Source organism: Hesperophylax consimilis, chromosome 26, assembly GCF_061612785.1.
Source record: "Hesperophylax consimilis isolate HC1 chromosome 26, BYU_Hcon_1.0, whole genome shotgun sequence".
Taxonomy (NCBI): Eukaryota; Metazoa; Arthropoda; class Insecta; order Trichoptera; family Limnephilidae; genus Hesperophylax; species Hesperophylax consimilis.
The window spans coordinates 13,025,217-13,044,392 of NC_142861.1; the positions used below are offsets into that span (position 1 = coordinate 13,025,217).

Here is a 19,176-nt window from a genome sequence, read left to right on the forward strand (position 1 = left end):
CTCAGATTAACGTCGTGTAGGTCAGGAGGGTATTTTAATTATTTTATATACTTTTGTTTCCATTATGCGCAATAGTGGAAGCGATTAAAAGATTCCATTTAACGTGAGAGCATGACTAAAACTTATGTTCTCACATTGAATGCAATTTTATATTTGTTTATGATGTTATTTTGTTTGTCCGTGTCCAGGTATTACTAATATATGTATTTTGCTATTTTTATACTTGTTCAGTGTGCAAGGGTGACATACCCTTACCCTTACGCATTGAATGTGTGCATATGAATGTACATAATACTAAATTTTGTAAATTTATATATTCAAGTCATCAAATATTAAGTTTGGATGTGTGTGAGTACATAGTACATCCGTTTGGGATTTTGATGATTTTCATATGTACTTTTGAAGTTTTCATTTTGAAATGGTTATGTAATTAACTGTTTTCAAGATGCGCTTGCTAGTCCGGAATGGTGGGCGTATCTTCAAGATAGTTTATAGTAGAATACGGTTGGGTTTTGTGTTTCGTTGTCTTGTTCTGTTTCTTTGTCTTGTTCTGTTTCATTATGCTATTATTAATAAGTTTTTTATGCCCTTTGGGGATGTTACATACTATAAGCTGGAGAAATAGTGCATTTTCAATTGCATGTGGTACAATACCGTGCCTATATTTATCAAATTATTAATGTTAATTTGGGTTATCCCATTCATTAATCTATAGTATCAAATGAGTATGTATATTCCTTGCAGGATCTGCTGGATATTGGTTACAATTTTCTTATAATAGATTAAATGATTTATAGTTAGTACTATTTATTATGTTGCTTTGAGTTAGAAGGCAAACCGAAGAGTTCATTAAGAATCTTTGGCATTGGGTTACTATTTTCATCACATGATAGCAATCAGATGCTTAGAATATCTATTTAGTAACTTTAGGAAGTTATGAAACCCTGCCAACGGTTTTCTATGTAATTTCTTTTGGTAGTGCTTATTTTATCCATTTGGGTTTTTTTTCTTTTTGGATTCACATTTTATGTTGTTTTTTATCTTTACAAATTAGAATAAAAATAAATATAAATTAATTAAATAGAGAGATTTGAAATCCTCAACACAAAAAAATGCATGTGGCATATGCCAACGTCGGTTTACTTTTAATTTTATTTTAAAGATAATAAAGCTTCCTTCTTCGGGTTGCGGGGGCCATTCTTGAGCTCGGAATGACCTCAACAAGTCGAACTAGCATTCGATAATTCAATCAATACCTTGTTCTTGATCGAATCATGGAATGTTAATTGGTTCTTTATTCTTAGAGATTTACAAAATAGAATAAGAATAATTCAATCTTACTGCTAATTTCATCATCGGATTACATTTTAACTGAAAATTTAAATTTTGATTTATACTATACTACAATGGGGTATTACAGAATTTGTTTATTCACAAGCTAATTTATGTCTCAAATTTTATCAATATCAAAAACAAAACTTATTTTCACTCAGATCTATAGGAAAGATAATAATGTTCATCTTCATATAGAAATCTTAATATCTATTTCACAGTTAACAGCTTAAATTTTTAAACTTTGAAATAACTTGTTAGTAAAATTATAATAAAATTTATTTATAAAGATATTTAAAATATCATTCTATTTTAGAGGAGTGACATCTAGGTGGGCTGTTTTGAAACTTCAATTTATAACTTTATAACTAAACAATCAGTTCTAACTTAATTTTTTTTCTAATTTTCATCAGTAAACCATTTTATAGTATAGCTTAGTCTTCGCAACATCAAGAATTAACATCAACGTTAAATCGCAATCATCACTACAAATTCAAGACCTTAACATATACTGCCCGGTGGAATTCATTGCTGCTTTTGGCCAAAACAATTACAATATACATGGAAGGAAGAACTTCATATTCATATGGACATCTTTATACAAAATGGACCTGTCATCTGCACTGGACAATATCAAGAAGACTATCAAAATTGAACTTCAACTTTCTTCTTCTACATTGATCTTCGGCTTTCATCTGTACACTCTTTGGATGCTCATCCCAGCAGTTTCAAAATTCATCATGGCCAGATTAGGAGGAGGAGTTTCGCCTTCATACAATCACCAAACAAACCTCTAAGCTGATAATCACCACTTCTGCCTTCAAGACCTGGACCCTGTACGTGACCTTCATATTGGATACAAATTACCTGGTTTCAAGGATACATTCTGAAATCAATTCTTCCAGAGCATATCACCTATTGGCATGATCAGCAAGCTTCCTGTCTTGAGATGTGTAAAGGCGCCAGGAGGGCCTCAAATTTCCTTGGAAATTTTTTTTGGAGGGAAGGGAGTAATGTAACGATTTGAAACTACTCGCCCCGTTGTCAAGCGCTTGGAAGAACTAATTAACTCAAGAAGCGTGCAATTGTGAACACAGCCACGGCCGGGTACTTAATCATAGACATCTGAGATTGCAAGCCAGTTCTAGGGAATTCGGACAACTGTCAGGACGTACGTCACGGAACAGATTCCAGAGAGATTTGCGCCATTAAAAACGTGAGCGATTGTCATCATGCTAATTAGATTTTACAAAATGGTTTACTTTAAATAATATAAATTTGTTCTTCACAAGATATTTGGGAAGAGCTGGCGCCCTATATAATCAAGCAGGATTAATATTTGAGATGTGAAACTTATCCTTTTAATTTTTACTACCCGCAGATTAACATTTTAGTATTGTATCTTCGCATCACTAGTCAGATTTTGTTTAACGATCTGAACATGCCCTGATCTTAATAATGAACGTAGAGTCTCTTGCTATTTAACTTGATATTAATGTAATTTAATAGATGAGTATTTTGATAATTAAACTCAATAAATTTTGTTCTCAGCATTCACGCAATTCTTTGATTTCTGATTCCCTTATTTAATATTGTGCAACACATGAGTTTTATGTTTACACACTTTTCAGAAATTACACACCAATAAATCTCGGTACAAGCCATTGAATTTAAAGAACTGAATGTGTGTATTTTTGACGAGTGTAATTGGTTAGATGTGTAATGTCCTACACGTGTAATTATTTTCGCTGCGTAACTGTAAATTTTCTGACGTGTAATTTTATATAGGTATATTCTAATTATAATCAGAAAAAACTATTAAAAAAGAATGTGAGCGATTTTAATGGATGAAACGTTTTCAAAGTGCAATTTATTCTATGTGCAATTTCCTTGAGGAGTAATTATTTACGTCGTGTAATTTTAGAACATGTAATTTTCGCCGTGTAATTTTCGACACGTAACCCTGACGGAGTTAACCCTATGCTGTCATAGACGAATTGTATTTGCTTTCTAATGATGACTTCACGAACTAAACAATCCACACTAACTTTTTATAGGTCTAGCCACACACCGTACATGGATGGAGTCCCCAAATTAATAGTCAATATCTTCGTCACTTTATCTATTTCGGATATGATGAGTGATGGTTTATCGATGGTACATGGCAATAAATAGCAATAATCCACTATGATTCGTGCCATAATTAACATAAATTGTGTCGTTTTTTTCTCGACATTGAAGGCTGATTAAAATGATAATCACAAATTTAAAAAAAAATTCTGATACTTTAAGGTTGTTTATTTCACTTACAGAAAGTATAATTTTTTCCGGGAAAATATTTCAAATTTATCTAACTTCTAACACCACTAAATAACATTTTACTTGATTTTGTAAATTTTATCACAGAATTCCGAAGAGAATTTTTGAAATAAGCATAAATAACAGGTTTCGAGAAGACAAATATATATTTTTTCATTATTATTTCTAAGATATCATAGTTTTAGTGTAATTTAAATTTTGAAAGGTTAGTCAGAAACAAAAAGTTTTATATTATAGTTATATTAATTTCCTGAAAGAAAAAATATATCTTGGTACATTCCTATTGTATTTATTGAGAAAAATAGACCCAATTTTGCGATGTCTTTGCATTTTATTTATAAATATATTGAACGTTTGAAAATACATAAAACATTTTGAAGGCTGAAATTTCGGCTAAGGGTATTTTTGGCGATTTCATAAAAGCCGAAATATAAGCTCGGGGGTATTACAAGGGTTAACCAGCTTTAACAAATGATTTACCAAAAGCTTTGGGTTTGTGGGTGCAACAATTTATAGAAAAAATAGGCACTTTCAACTGAATTATAATACCTACCGTATAAAAATATATTTGTGTAACTTTTAGAGAGTTGTTTCAATGAAAAATAATCTCAAGGGTGCTATACTATGTAAATTATGTATATTACTATCCTACTTTTTTTTAAGTAAGGAAGTATCTGGCTAATTAGATCTGGTCACCAAAGGTTCTTGCCATTTCAAGCCACGTTTGGATTCTAAATTTTGGTTGATTTATTTATTGTTATCGTGTTTAATTCGCCGAAACGGATTTTTGTTTTAATAAAATAAATCAAATTTAATACTGTTGTTCCTCCAGCATCTTAGTTTTAATTATTCGGGGGTTTGGGATCACAGGGGGCTATCTACAAAAATATAGCTTTAAACGCAAATAAAGATTGGAATGCTCATATGCCCAACTGTATCTCTAAAACGGCTGTATATACGAGATAGGGCTTCGTGTCACTAATAGATATGATTGTGGCATCACCGAAACCAAGCTTTACTCAAAACACCGGTTCTGTAATTAGGTCCCAGTGCTCTTAAACCCCCGAATTGGGACTGCAATTTCAGCAGTTTGGTAACGGCCTAAAACGCCGTCACAATAATTAACATTGACATATTTGCAGAACTTAATAATAACACACAGAGCAGCTATACAATTAGAGGCGTTATTGCGTATTAATATTTCTTAGAAACGCGTTCTACTATTAGAACGCGATAAGCTGTACGCGTAGACTGGATTCGGTAGTTTTAGTTAAGCGTTGAAGCGTTGGAGGTCGATTGGAGGTAAAAAGAGGATTTTTTTCGCTGCACGTCCCATGTAAATATAATTCATAATCGTAATAATATTATTAAATTTGTGTCCTATGAACTTAAAATGTAATTGATGGCTTTTTTTAACAGTTTTATGATTTTTCAAATTCCAGTTCCTACCAAAATTGCATTTCCATCATTTTATTCTATTCCTAATAGTCTTACCTTAAAAGAAAGCGGGAATAAAGATTTGAAAAAAGAAGCCCAAAACAAGTGTTATTTGTTTTTATGTTCGAATACCAGTCGTCGCATGTAGTTGCATATTTTTATGTTCGAATACCAGTCGTCGTATGTAGTTGCATATTTTTATGTTCGAATACCAGTCGTCGCATGTAGTTGCATATTTTTATGTTCGAATACCAGTCGTCGCATGTAGTTGCATATTTTTATGTTCGAATACCAGTCGTCGCATGTAGTTGCATATTTTTATGTTCGAATACCAGTCGTCGCCTGTAGTTGCATATTTTTATGTTCGAATACCAGTCGTCGCATGTAGTTGCATATTTTTATGTTCGAATACCAGTCGTCGCCTGTAGTTGCATATTTTTATGTTCGAATACCAGTCGTCGCATGTAGTTGCATATTTTTATGTTCTAATACCAGTCGTCGCCTGTAGTTGCATATTTTTATGTTCGAATACCAGTCGTCGCATGTAGTTGCATATTTTTATGCTCGAATACCAGTCGTCGCATGTAGTTGCATATTTTTATGCTCGAATACCAGTCGTCGCATGTAGTTGCATATTTTTATGTTCGAATACCAGTCGTCGCATGTAGTTGCATATTTTTATGTTCGAATACCAGTCGTCGCATGTAGTTGCATATTTTTATGTTCGAATACCAGTCGTCGCCTGTAGTTGCATATTTTTATGTTCGAATACCAGTCGTCGCATGTAGTTGCATATTTTTATGTTCGAATACCAGTCGTCGCCTGTAGTTGCATATTTTTATGTTCGAATACCAGTCGTCGCATGTAGTTGCATATTTTTATGTTCGAATACCAGTCGTCGCCTGTAGTTGCATATTTTTATGTTCGAATACCAGTCGTCGCATGTAGTTGCATATTTTTATGTTCGAATACCAGTCGTCGCCTGTAGTTGCATATTTTTATGTTCGAATACCAGTCGTCGCATGTAGTTGCATATTTTTATGTTCGAATACCAGTCGTCGCCTGTAGTTGCATATTTTTATGTTCGAATACCAGTCGTCGCATGTAGTTGCATATTTTTATGCTCGAATACCAGTCGTCGCATGTAGTTGCATATTTTTATGCTCGAATACCAGTCGTCGCATGTAGTTGCATATTTTTATGCTCGAATACCAGTCGTCGCATGTAGTTGCATATTTTTCGCCTATCGTAATAATTAATCTCATAAAAATATTGTAAAAGAGTGTAACTTATCATCCCCAAGTGAAAATACATCAAATATTAATAGTGCCAAGGAACCTTCAAGAAAACACCAGAACTTAAACCAAATTAAACAAACATCCTTTTCCCCACTCCTAATCTTCCTCGTGATAAACAAGCACGATTGCTCGATTATTTTTATCTCACTAGAGTTACAGTTCCAGGGGGTATAACTCCGATCGATAATTGAAACCGTTAATATTGGGACGTCATATTATTGCGTAACTATATCCACCAATTAAAAATTCTGAAAGTCTATGGAATAAACTTTCAGAGTTTTTCATTGGTGTATAGTATAATAAGTAGGCTCGGAATGATAACTTTACTGTCTGGCATATCTATGGTTTTCTATGACCAACTTTTTGATACAAAAAGCCCGAAGATATTGATCTAGTTTATTTATGTACAGTCCATTCAAGTACCAATCTTCGATACGCAACAGTCTTCACCAGGGAGATGCCTAGAGTATGTACGAGTATCTACCATCAGTGGTTATTTAGATTTGTGCAGAGATTTGCGTAAGTGCTGCAGGCATCGACCAACTATACTGCAACCACAAGAATTTATTTTATTATGGCGGAATCTTTAGCAAACTCGTTTGGCTCATCTTGCACAGTCCCAAGGCCTAAAAGCCTTTGCGGATGAGTCATTTTCGCTTATAGAAAGGTCTTTGCTGTAGGTTTATTATTATATTTGTCCTATAAAAAGCCTAGGCATCACTTGGCAGTAGACATAATCAAATTATATAAGAATAAATAAATTTATATCTTCAAATTGCACCTGGTTGACCAACACATATATACTCGTACAATCTCTTATTTTCTCTACTTACTACGCACATAGAAATAAAATAACATAATAAATAATATTTAATGGATTTTACAGTTTGTAAAATATTTTCGTAATCAAATGTTTTGTTTTCAGCTGATATACTCGTATCACTGTGTGTTTGGTGACAAACACCAACAAGGGTTGTATATTTAAATAGGAAATTTTACGTTATGATTACTGTTACACTAAATAAGTATGTAATTAATATGTTTGATTATACGAATGGGAATACGAATATTAAGAAAACTGTACAAATAAATAAAATGATATAATATAAAATGTACGAAAAATGAATGAAATGTTTGAAATGCAAAGTTTTGGTCTAAACAAGAATAAAATATATAAGCTTCCGTTGTAGGCATTAAAAAAGAAGAAGAATATTACTGCAGATGGGTTTGAAAGGGAGATAACTAAATACGAGCTTTAGAGGGAGCGCACTAATAAAAAAATATTATAATTAACAGGCGTGACAAACGACCGTTGTGAAAATGTTTCTGATTGTGATTTATTTAAAATAGAGTAAAAACCTCTCTACATATATCACGGTATATATGTGGTACTTAAATAAAAACTGCGATTACTTTTTTAACTCGGCTAATAATGCAAAGAGATTATCTTCAAAAAACTTTTTTTTATGAGCTTAAAAACTTTAAGTGTTCAAGCGAAGTATGTAACATGACGGTAGAAATGGGAAATGGGTTTCAAGAGGTGTTATTGTGTTGGTACACGTTGTAAAAACACTGCTGTTAGGTGGTATTTTCCATAGTGGGTACGCTCTGCATAATCCTATTTACTTCAATAAATATTCTCAAAATGTTAAATTTGATGTCATTATGTGACAATACAGTGATTCTAAACTTCCAACTTAGTTCTGCCTTTCTTGTCGCCGAGATATAGGTTACAAGGAGCGACAAATTAGTAATTATAATTTAATCTCTTACTCTACTTTACCACCCCCAGAGACTCACCCGTCAAGATGTCAAGAGTGTGTTTGTCAGCATTATTGTGGCAGATCGAGATAACCCACGCCGGGTCCATTTCAGCCTACCAGTTTCCACTGTCGTAAAACCTCCCTACTGTGTCCTTCGTGGGGTAACAAATACCTTTTCATATTTCTCTTTTAAATACTGACAATTTGTGGTGGAATCCTATTATAATGATTTATGAAAAAAATTTAAAACTTTTATCCACTTTTTTATATACGACCGTTACCCATAGACATTGAACTTGATAGACTAGGCCATCAGGAAAGGGAAACAAACCAAGTTGCGAGGAGTGAGAAGGGGGCGTGACCGTCTCCCATTCTGTAATTTGTCAATAAATGACAGTACACATTCAGCTCGCATTGTAATATCAGCATTTAGTCTGCAAAAATATAATCTGTTTACGAATTTCTAGTCCTTTTTATAACGGCGCCCAAGTTGCTGGTCGCGTAAAACACTACAAGTACAAATCCCAAATCGAGTGAACAAAATTTCGGGCTTGTTTAAAAAATTGAATATTGTTTTACATTATTTAGGTAGACGCATTTACAAATGTGTCATAATTTACCCACCTCACTCATTTTTACCTTCGCTACGCTGGGCGGTTTGGTTAAAAACGAACATTCAGATCCTGCGCTAAAAAGTCCCATAATCGACTGCTCTGCAAACCTTTGCCTTACTTTAGTGGACTTTACTTTTTCTGTGCAGGGTCTTGTTATTTCTATGTGCCCTCTTCGGTGGTAAACTTGGACCGATATCGTAGTTTATTCGCAATATTCTCGTAGGTTGCCTCCAGCTCGAAAATGATACCCAGATTTCATGTTATGGAAAGCCTATGCCGTTACTGGTTTCAGCCTATCACGGCCATCTTCAGACTGGTAAAATTTTCCCATTAACTATGGTATATATGCAATCGTTTGGTAGCAGGGAGGATATATGTTCTACAATTTCCATTGAAAAAATAGTATTTTTTAGAACACGAACCAATACAACTCCTTAAAATAAATCAAGGATTTACCAATCACAATAAATTTCCATAACCGGGTAATAACGAATGGCTATTGACTTTATAAGTATTCACTTCATTAATAAAACAATTAAGACAAACCTGTCATTATTACAGGAAGGAAAAGCAATATTTTAAGAGCCTCACAAAAATGATTTCCGTTACTTAATTACTTTTTACTGAAAATACTAATAAATCACTCTAAACACAACACAAATAAAGAATAGGTTAATGAAATCAGTTTACAAATAAGTCGTTTCAATGTGACGTAACCAGAGTTTGATTATGGCCTTTGAACGCCGAAACAGCTGGCACAATAACAACATTACTAAATTTGATTTTATAATATATCTGCAGTTCTACGAATTTAACACAAAAACACTAAATTGGTCATAACGAGAGCCACCATATGAAAAAATCAGATCGACCATTTTTCGAGAAGTAATTTTTTTTTAAACTTTTTTCAAACGAGGCAATGTTACCCTTAGGCTTAAAGTACGTAAGTTTACGGTGGTCCAGGGTTGGAAGAGGGTGGAACAGGGTCGGGGTGACATTACCTGCGGCGGGATATCGGAGGTGGGTGGGATTACCCTCGAATAATGAGTTCCTACGGCGAAATTTGAAAGTCTCTTTAGGGATAAAATTATTATTTATGGATGGCAACACAGTTTTTTGGGGAATAAGTTCGTAAATCTGATTTGATGTAATTATACAAACGCGATATCTTAAAAACAATCTTTTATATTTCATATTTACGACAGGCTTTTTTAAAAATGTTTTGATCGATTCATTTATTTAATTTAGTATTCCATATATGAAATCACTTAATCGTTAAAAAACACGTATTAATTAAATGTAATTTACTTGCCCAGGCCGGAATTTGAACCCGCGACCTCCGGAATTCCAGTCGAGAGCCTTTCCCCTCGACCACGGAGACCGATACATGTTATTGATGCATATTTATTTGTTACATGGACTATTCAAAAAAGTTATTTTATTTTCAATTGATCTATTTCGACACAACAGCTTGTGGAGCGCGCATATACATAAAACTGAATCTTATGTAGAAACTTCCGGCATTCAGTTTTCAATTTTGGAGGCAAGTAAAACATAACATATTTATAAAACTAATAATGGTATTCTTATTGATTCTTATTATTTAAATAAGAATAACATTATTATTTAGCGACATTTCATCGTATATTAAACCAAACTTACTGAACTTACAACATACTAAAAGGTCAATAAAATTTTTGAACTTCTGAAGAAGCTAAGATCAAGGAAAGAGTTTTTTCGGTTTAAACATAAAAGTGTTACTTGAGTTCTATGTATAAAATATATGATCATGAGAAGCAGGAGATAGCGTTTATTGAAGTAGCTATACTTGAGGTCTCTAAGGGTTCATTACACTAATGCAAACAATAATTTCTAAGAACCGATCTTTTTTACCATTGGGTGATTATCATACGTTTCCCGGTTTAAGCTGTTTCCAGGTGTGCCCGCATTCACCCTGGGGGTAAATAAACGCATAATGTAACCCTTGTCTCAGAAATCAGGGGATGATTTGGTATATTTATTAAATCCTCTCAGAATTGAAAAGCATTCGTGTAATATTTATGGCAGAATAAGCTTTTTAATTATTTAAAAAAAAAAATTAACTCGTTCGTTTACAGTTATTATGAATTGATCTCACAATTTCATAGGAAATGGCTTTAGATATGATTACTGACTAGATCGGAAGTTCTCGAGGTTTCTCTTAATCTTCTCGAATTCATTCCATTCACTCATTCATTCCCTCGCTTTCCTCAAAGTTAGGATGCGATAGTACCACTGCCTCCGTACCATAGGAACTCTTGTGCTGAACCACTATAATACCATTATCAATTAAATATTTCACCGAGTATTTAAAAAAAACTTTTTGGAAGTTAACACTTTTGGTTCACCAAAAAAAAGTATCTAAATAACAAATTAAATCATGAAACAGAAATTACAAAATAAAGATTCGCAAGATTTGGATCATTTCATCAAGTGGAAAATGCGGCTTTTGTATTCAATGCGAGCTTTTATAACCGCTAAAGCGCGGAGGCTTTCAAATCCAAGTCTATCAAAATTGCTTTATTTGTTTACTTGTTGTTGATTCTTCAATAATAAGTAAATGCAAAATAGCTAGATATTCTGTGGGGGAAATTTACGGTTAAACGTACGAAGGAAATGCCAAAAACGAGGCGAAAAAAACAACGTTAGATAAATAAACTCCCTCGTCGAGTCTGTAATGGCGCAGGAGTAAATAATAAACAAGGATATCATAAATTAATATTGTAATTATTCACACGTGAATATCGCTGGAGAATACGCCTGAGAAAATATATATGTATTAATGACAAATTCTTGCCATTTACAAATAGTTCCTTTACCGAGAAAATGTCTTATATTATCCTTACAAGCATGTAATCGAATTCAAAATAAAAATATTATTACTCGAAATATTTATTGTTATTAAGTTTAATTTGTAGAACTCCATTTTATTTTTTTAATATATTTAATAATATTGTTATTGGGTTTATAAAAACAGTTTATTTTTAAACAAGTTCTGCTGTGTAATTATTATTACGCGTGACAGCTGTTTCGCCCTCTGAAGGCATTATCAAACTGTGGGTAGCCCACTTACAGACGATACATTTATATTATTTGTTGATAGGTATTTTAATTTCAATTACTGATTTCTTAATTGATTTCTGAGTAAAATGTTAGAAATTATTAATGGTTATTACCCCAGTAAAGTTTCCCCAATTACAGCTGTCACGCGTAATACCTAATAATTACACAGCAGAACTTGTTTAAAAATAAACTGTTTTTATAAATTCGAAATATATTTTAAAAATGTTCAAATCCCTCTCATCAATAATAAATTTTGAAAAATGGTAAAAAAAACAACTGATCTCAACGATCGGGCATTGCTTTGACGTCATCTCAATCCTATCGAGATGCTATCGCTGAGAGGTTTACAACTATGATGACGTCATTTGATGCAAAAATACGGTGATGTATAATATTTACTCTTAAAAAAATTGACTGGAATTTCTCATTGTAAAACCTTTCCAAGTTGAAAATGCGTGTTTCCACCCGCCCTTTAAAACTCTGACAAATAAAAATGAATTATGTACATTAAAGTAAACAGATCCATCGAGGGACGTATTTTGTAATAACGAAATAAAGACAAAGGGAATAAATTACCAGGCCATGGAATCATTTTATAGATTTTAATGATAAATTGATTTTCCCTGTTTTTCCCATGAGTTGCAAGAAAACCACAATAGGTTTTTGAAACGGGGAAACTGAAAGGAAATGCCTAAATTTGAGAGAAATGTTAAATGGAAAAGCAGAGATTTAGGTCAGGAACTATTTTGTATTTTGTGAACATTAAACGTGGTTTTGAAATATGATTTATAACGATCAACTTTATAAACATTAAGCATTTAATTTGATAACATCTTATTTTATAAAAAGTAATAATTATTATAGAAAAAATAATTATCAAATTATACTAAGAAAACATCAATTTTCGTACTAAATTATCAAAGGTTTTTTATGAAATATTATTTGAAAATGTTATATAATTTTAACAAAAACATAAATGTGAGTTTAAACGACTAATTATTTTTTCAGAAAACTTCGATTATAATTTCCGTACTTGTTGCTATTGCGAAAATATTTTTTGTTGTTTTAACAAAACTCGTTTGTTTTTATCTAATAATTATAGCAAGCCACAAAGTACTTCGAAGAAAGTAATTGAAGACCAATTGTCTTAATTTTAAATTATCTACATCAGTTATTTGATTTACTTTGAATTTATTAATCAACATGGCCATCAAATAAATTAAGCCCAAATTGAGGTTGTTTCAAATGGATATTGTTTCTGTAATTCTACTGGAAAACGGACCCAGGGGAGTTAAACCAAAACCTCCTAGATCACAAGGCCGGGACACTGAATCAAATCAGCCTCCTAACTTGTATGAGAACCTCCAAATAATGCATGTTTATTTAGTATTTTAAATTAACTGAAACATTTTAAGATGTTTTAATAAATAAATAAAATAAAATCAAAACGATTTTTTTTTGTAAAATCCCAGATAAAGGTAGGAGACTGCTAGAGGCTGTGTCCCGGCCTCGTGATCTAGGAGGTTTTGGTTAAACCCAGCAACGCTAGAAAAGATTTACTTGGGTATTAATACTGTGTCCCCGGTGGGAATTGAACCCTTCTCACTCGCATTGGGATGAGATTAGCCAAAACCGGCCATCACCTGTGCCTCGGAGTAACACATTATTCCACGTTCATATTTATCGCAAAACAACTGTTAAATTACGCTTTTCGATGGGAGTTTGGGCACCCTTAATGCGGGGGTATTTTTCATTAATTCAAATTTAGATCCGCGGCAAAACTTTGTAACTCTTTTTATTTCCACAGTATAATTTATCAGACTTCTAAAGCGCGGGTGGAAATCAATCTTTTTACTTTCAGTTTAAAAGGTTTTACATGCTAAACTACTTCTGAAACAACAAACACAGAAATTCAAAACATCGGCGGCTGGCTATCATTATGGCAATCGTCACCATGGATCTGAACTTGTACCAGTCATATAGGTCTTGAATTTTTAAGTGCGTGGTTTTCTTATACTACGCTATCCATAAATTTACCCAGAGTTATCAGTGAATTTTAAATAATCATCATTATATCAAACATTTTTTAACAATTATTCTAGGGCGTTGGACGATAAGTGATTCAAAATTTGAGGCGGGACGTATAAAAAGTATGTTTAATATACTTACAACTTATTATCGTAAAAAAATTGCGTTAAAATATTATTTTAGAGGGATGTATCACCACTCTTATCACGAGGGTGTTATTAATTTATTTAAATTTTGTTTTGTGGCAAATCCATTTCTAAATTTCCACAGGTGTTTGCGGGTAGAAGAAATATTCTTTAGGATAAAGTTGTCTGTAAATCGTCAGAATTGGTTTGTATGTTTTGTACAGATGAAGGAGGCTGTGGAAAAGCATTCGTTTGAAATGTTCATTCATTTAAAAGTTGGAAAAATATTTCTTCGTTATTATTTGCTCGGGGAGAAATTGCTTTTGAATTCATAACACCCACACACCGTGTCTAACAGTGGTACCTCGAAACATGAAATCTAAGGATTTTTTTTTATGTTAAGACATATTTTCGATAAATTATGGGATTTGTGTAACCGATTCTTTATAGTTATACAGTCCCGACTAATAGGGACAGTAAGTGGCTCTCTAAATGTGAAATGTGTTTGACCGACTTTAACCTTACGACTAATAGGTTATGCATATGTACATAGCTCTGTTTGAAAAACTTCAAACAACGAATTTAAATAATTCACCACTTAAGAAATCAGAAAATCAAAAAAGCAGGGTTTTTTTCCTAGAACATTATGAATAATCAATCACTTCCCAAAGTTAAACGGTACCACCCTGAACATGGCATATAATACGAGTATTAAGATAGTGCTTTTTCCACCTATACTTCCGAAGCTAACCGTATGTACTACATAACCACACGCAACCAATGTTAAATATTTCGTCGTATTATTGTAATACTGAACAGAGAAGAAGATATATAGGCCAAGGATTCAACTTAGAAACACGTGTTATCTTATTTCCTACACAAAGTCAAAACAGGCCACAGAACATCGTGAAATACTTTATTTGTACCGAATAGAATGTACATTTCTCTCTTATCTCTGATGCCGTGTAGAAGTTCCAAGTAAACTATGCATGGTTTTCAGTTTGGAGAAAATTATAACGCTGAAGGAATTGTGAGGCTGAAGGAATCGTAAGGCTGAACAAATCAAGAGGCCGAAGAAATTGTGAGGCTAAAGGAATCGTAAGGCTGAAAGAATTACGAGGCTGAAAGAATCGTGATGTTAAAGGAATATTGAGGCTGATGGTATCGTGGGGCTAAAGGAATTGTGAGGCTGAAGGAATCGCGAAGCTGAAAGAATCGTGAGGCTGATGGTATCGTGCGGCTAAAGGAATCGTGAGGCTTAATGAATCGTGAGGCTGAACAAATCAAGAAACTGAAGGAATCACGAAGCTGAATGAATCGTGAGACTGAAGGAGTCGTGAGGCTAAAGGAATCGTAAGACTGAAGGAATAGTGAGGCCGCAGGAATCGAGTAGTGAATTTTTAGACTGAAAGAGTCGTGAAGCTGAATGGATTGTGAGGCTGGAGGAAATTTGCTTGAAATGTCTTTAGTTATGCTTGGTGACTTGAAGCGAATGGCCGGTAATTCCCAATTTTCTACCTCTTGTTCACTTTCTTCACTTAAATTAAGCAAAACGAAGTAAGCATGGTAATAGTGTGTAAGTTAAGAAAGAAACGATTATGTATTTGGAAAATTACAAGATGGACGCAGAAGGGATTGCCGGGAGAATAAAGGACGCAATAGAAGGTGCAAATGGGGTTCAGGCAATAAACATGTAAGTTAAAAAATAAAATAAAGACAGAAAATAAATGCCAGATAGTTCTGCGCACGAATAAGTTGTTTATGAGTATTATTAATCCATACAATTAAATCCATTGGCGTGTGGCACCTTTATTGCGACCGGAAGGATGACGGTAATTTTATTTTCATTCAATTTTCTAGGCAACTTAGTGCATTTGCATAATCCGATTTACGAAGTCACAGGAGCCAAGCAGATGAGCGAGCATAGTACATTCTTCCTAACACCGTCATTCACGCCGCTTGTCTAGGACGGGACGTGTCTCGCAATTAAAACACGTGCTACGAAATATGATTTCATGTTACGTGTTACTCATTACCATTACGATTGTGTCACCCGGATAGGAATGTATTGTTTAACACTTACTTGAACTGCATAGTCCCATTGTAATTTAAATGAAACAAGGTATCCGATACCCAATTATCCGATATTTAACAATCGTGTTCAGTGGTTCAATTTAAAACGTTTTTAGAATTAACGAGGCTGGTTGAAATTTCGGCAGCGACTGTTAAAATGAAATTGAAAATTCGTAGAAATAAAACGCGAGTAATATTTATTTTCAGTCGCTCTGCGAAGGCGTAATGAAAATAATATAAAGTCGATTAGAGGAGGGAGCCTTTCTTCAAATATTATTTGAATTGAATGATCCGTAATGGGCGAAATGATTGGGAGACAATAATTCTGGGAAATCGTTCTGGAAAACGTGACGGAATAAAACTTTGCTTACATTTGATTTCACGGATCAATATTAACTTTATGACTCAAGGTAGCGGCAAAAGAAAATAAAATATATTTTAAGTATTATATGCACATTTACAACAACACACACACCAAGATGTACTCATTATTTACTGTTCTTGTGGATTAAGTAACAAGAAGATAACTTTTAGTGGGTCGTTTTCTAAATTAAAATTAACACAACAAGATTTCGATAGCCGGAAAGTCAGGTCTAATCAGATAAACTTAAATAAAGTTATAAGTTTCGATATTAGACGAAAATCTTCAGCTCTGAAATGCCCGAACTACACGGGGATAGCATTTCAGGCAAGGATAGCAAGTCGGCGTCCTATCCTGGCAAGATCGTGGCTTAGCACAGGCTCTCCTGTCTTGATACAGGATAGCGCGGTTTCTAGGACATTTCAAGCCAGTATCGGTTTCATAATAATTCAACACATCTTTAAAAAGTGAAATAAAGTAATTAAAAGCGATTATAAAAAAAAAACTAACCTATTAACCTTACCTACGTAACCTATTTAACCTAGTTTTTAAAAATTTATTTATCACTTTTTAAAGTTTTGTTGAATTGTTATTTTGATGAGTTATTCGGTTACCCTCATTTTGTATTACCCAAAGCACATAACCACGGTGTAATAATTTATTTTATGTATTTTTTAAATAAACTATATTTACTTAGAAAACATAATAACTTCAATAATTCATTATCTAATTACTGTACAGTTTACGATGGCTGTAAACGGAAGTGGCGCCCTCTGTTATTTTAAAAAAGAACCGCGAGTTTTCAAACCGTGTTAGCGGGCTTTCAAGTGCTAACAATTTATGAGTTAGTGTAATGAACTTTTGCTGAGAGTGCAAGGGATTGTCTTCAGATGTAAATCAGATCGTTTCTTAAGTAGACATGTAGTTCCAATTACTATACTATTTATTAAGAGTGAATGAACAAAGTGGGGCAAAAGTAATGTCTTAACGTGAATACGCCATTATTTTTGCAAATACACACCTGCAGAACGCGGAAATATTGTTACTGCTTATTGGACCAATTTCATTTCTGTTGTTTTAATGTAGCATGAATTTCGTCGTCGTTTTCCTCGTCGTCCTGCACTATGTGCGCGAACAATTAAGCGTTTGGCTGAGCGTCTCGTGCAAACCTTCATTTGAAATTTCCGTGAAAACAGAGCCCAATTTTTTCCATTGCTAAAAAAAAGCAGCCAATTCACATTATGACATTACTTTTGCCCCACCTGAAACTAGAAGGCGAAAATAGCTTAAACTAGCGATGGGCATTATTGAGAGAAACTAGTTATCGAAATGTTAACAAACCAATTGAATTAAGTCCTACTTAGTTGTTTGAAATGTTTCAAAAGTTTGTACCGATATTTCGGATTAAGGCTTAGGGGAACTCCGATGCCGTCTCACTAAATAATTGATTTCTTCAGCAAAATACGCAATAAGTAGGAAACGAAAATAATACTTGACGGCCTCCGTGGTCGAGGGGATATGCAATCGACTAGCAATCCGAAGGTCGCAGGTTCAAATCCCGGCGTAGGCATGTAAATTTTATCTGATGAATTTGTGTTATTTCACAATTTGAAATAATATATAGTATACTTGCGGCACATTTCAGACTGGAAGATATTCTCAGTATCGCCCTGGGGTATACCCACAATTCGGAGTTGTAACGTTGCTCAAATGTCTCACTGGCTTCAGATGGTTGGGAACAGTCGGGACTCTTGTGCGATATTAACATTTAAAAATAAAATCACGTAAGATATCATATTTTAAAATCTCAAGCAACCAGAAGCACACTAACTGAAGTGTTAAAAACACGTTTATCATTTTTACGGAAGTATTTTTCAACATCATAGTGGCCTTGCCCTTTTCCCTAATAGGGTCGGGATCCATCACGGCGCACGAGCATGATGTTCAGATTGCCACAAGAAAGGTAGTGGGCTGACACAATTTTGTCAGCAATTACGGAGAATCGAGATTTTGGTAGAGCGAGCTAAAACTGGAACACAAGACGAGACTGTACAAGGAATTTTGCCTCGTAGATTGAAGACACATAATCGACGCACGATTTGTAGGTAGGTGGTACACGTAGAGATTCCTCGAAACAACGACAAAATTTGACAATGTTTGTTAATTTTGATTTGCTGATTGTATATTGACTAAGAGTCGTTAGGCAGTTCTCGCGATATCATGAATAACTGTCGAAACTATGTTTCACCAAATTCAATTAAAAGTATCCAATAATTTTTATTTACAAAAAATTGCTAATCGACAAATTTATCTGGGGAGCGAACTCAAAAGCGGCTCAATAAACAAACTATCTAATGTAATTTCAACTTCCAAATTTCATCGACAATTTGAGGTGTCAATGTTGATAATTTTAAGGCGTTCGTGCTAGACCTCCAGGAGTATAAAACAGAAAATAAATCGTGGAGCAAAAACTATGTGTGTTATATTCACTATCGTGAATTTTAGTTTTTATTCATCCTTCTTTTAGTAAATATTTTGGATAGTGTTACAGCGTCCATCATCACGGCAGAAGTGTAGATTGTGGGGAAGTGTATGTAGAAGTGATAATCGAAGTGTTTTTAATAATGTGGTTTTTGTCGTTTAGTTTTGATGTAGCCGTCTAACACCAGCTACCACGAACTCTTTTTTTAGATTAGCTCTACACGGGAGGCCTTGAGGAAAATA

At 33.8% G+C, this 19,176-nt stretch overlaps 1 protein-coding gene across 1 annotated transcript in view; it reads right to left on the bottom strand.

Moving 5' to 3' along the window:
* dally (division abnormally delayed protein) overlaps positions 1-19,176 on the bottom strand; it is a 484,927-nt gene that overhangs the window by 162,894 nt on the left and 302,857 nt on the right. The window lies entirely within an intron of this gene.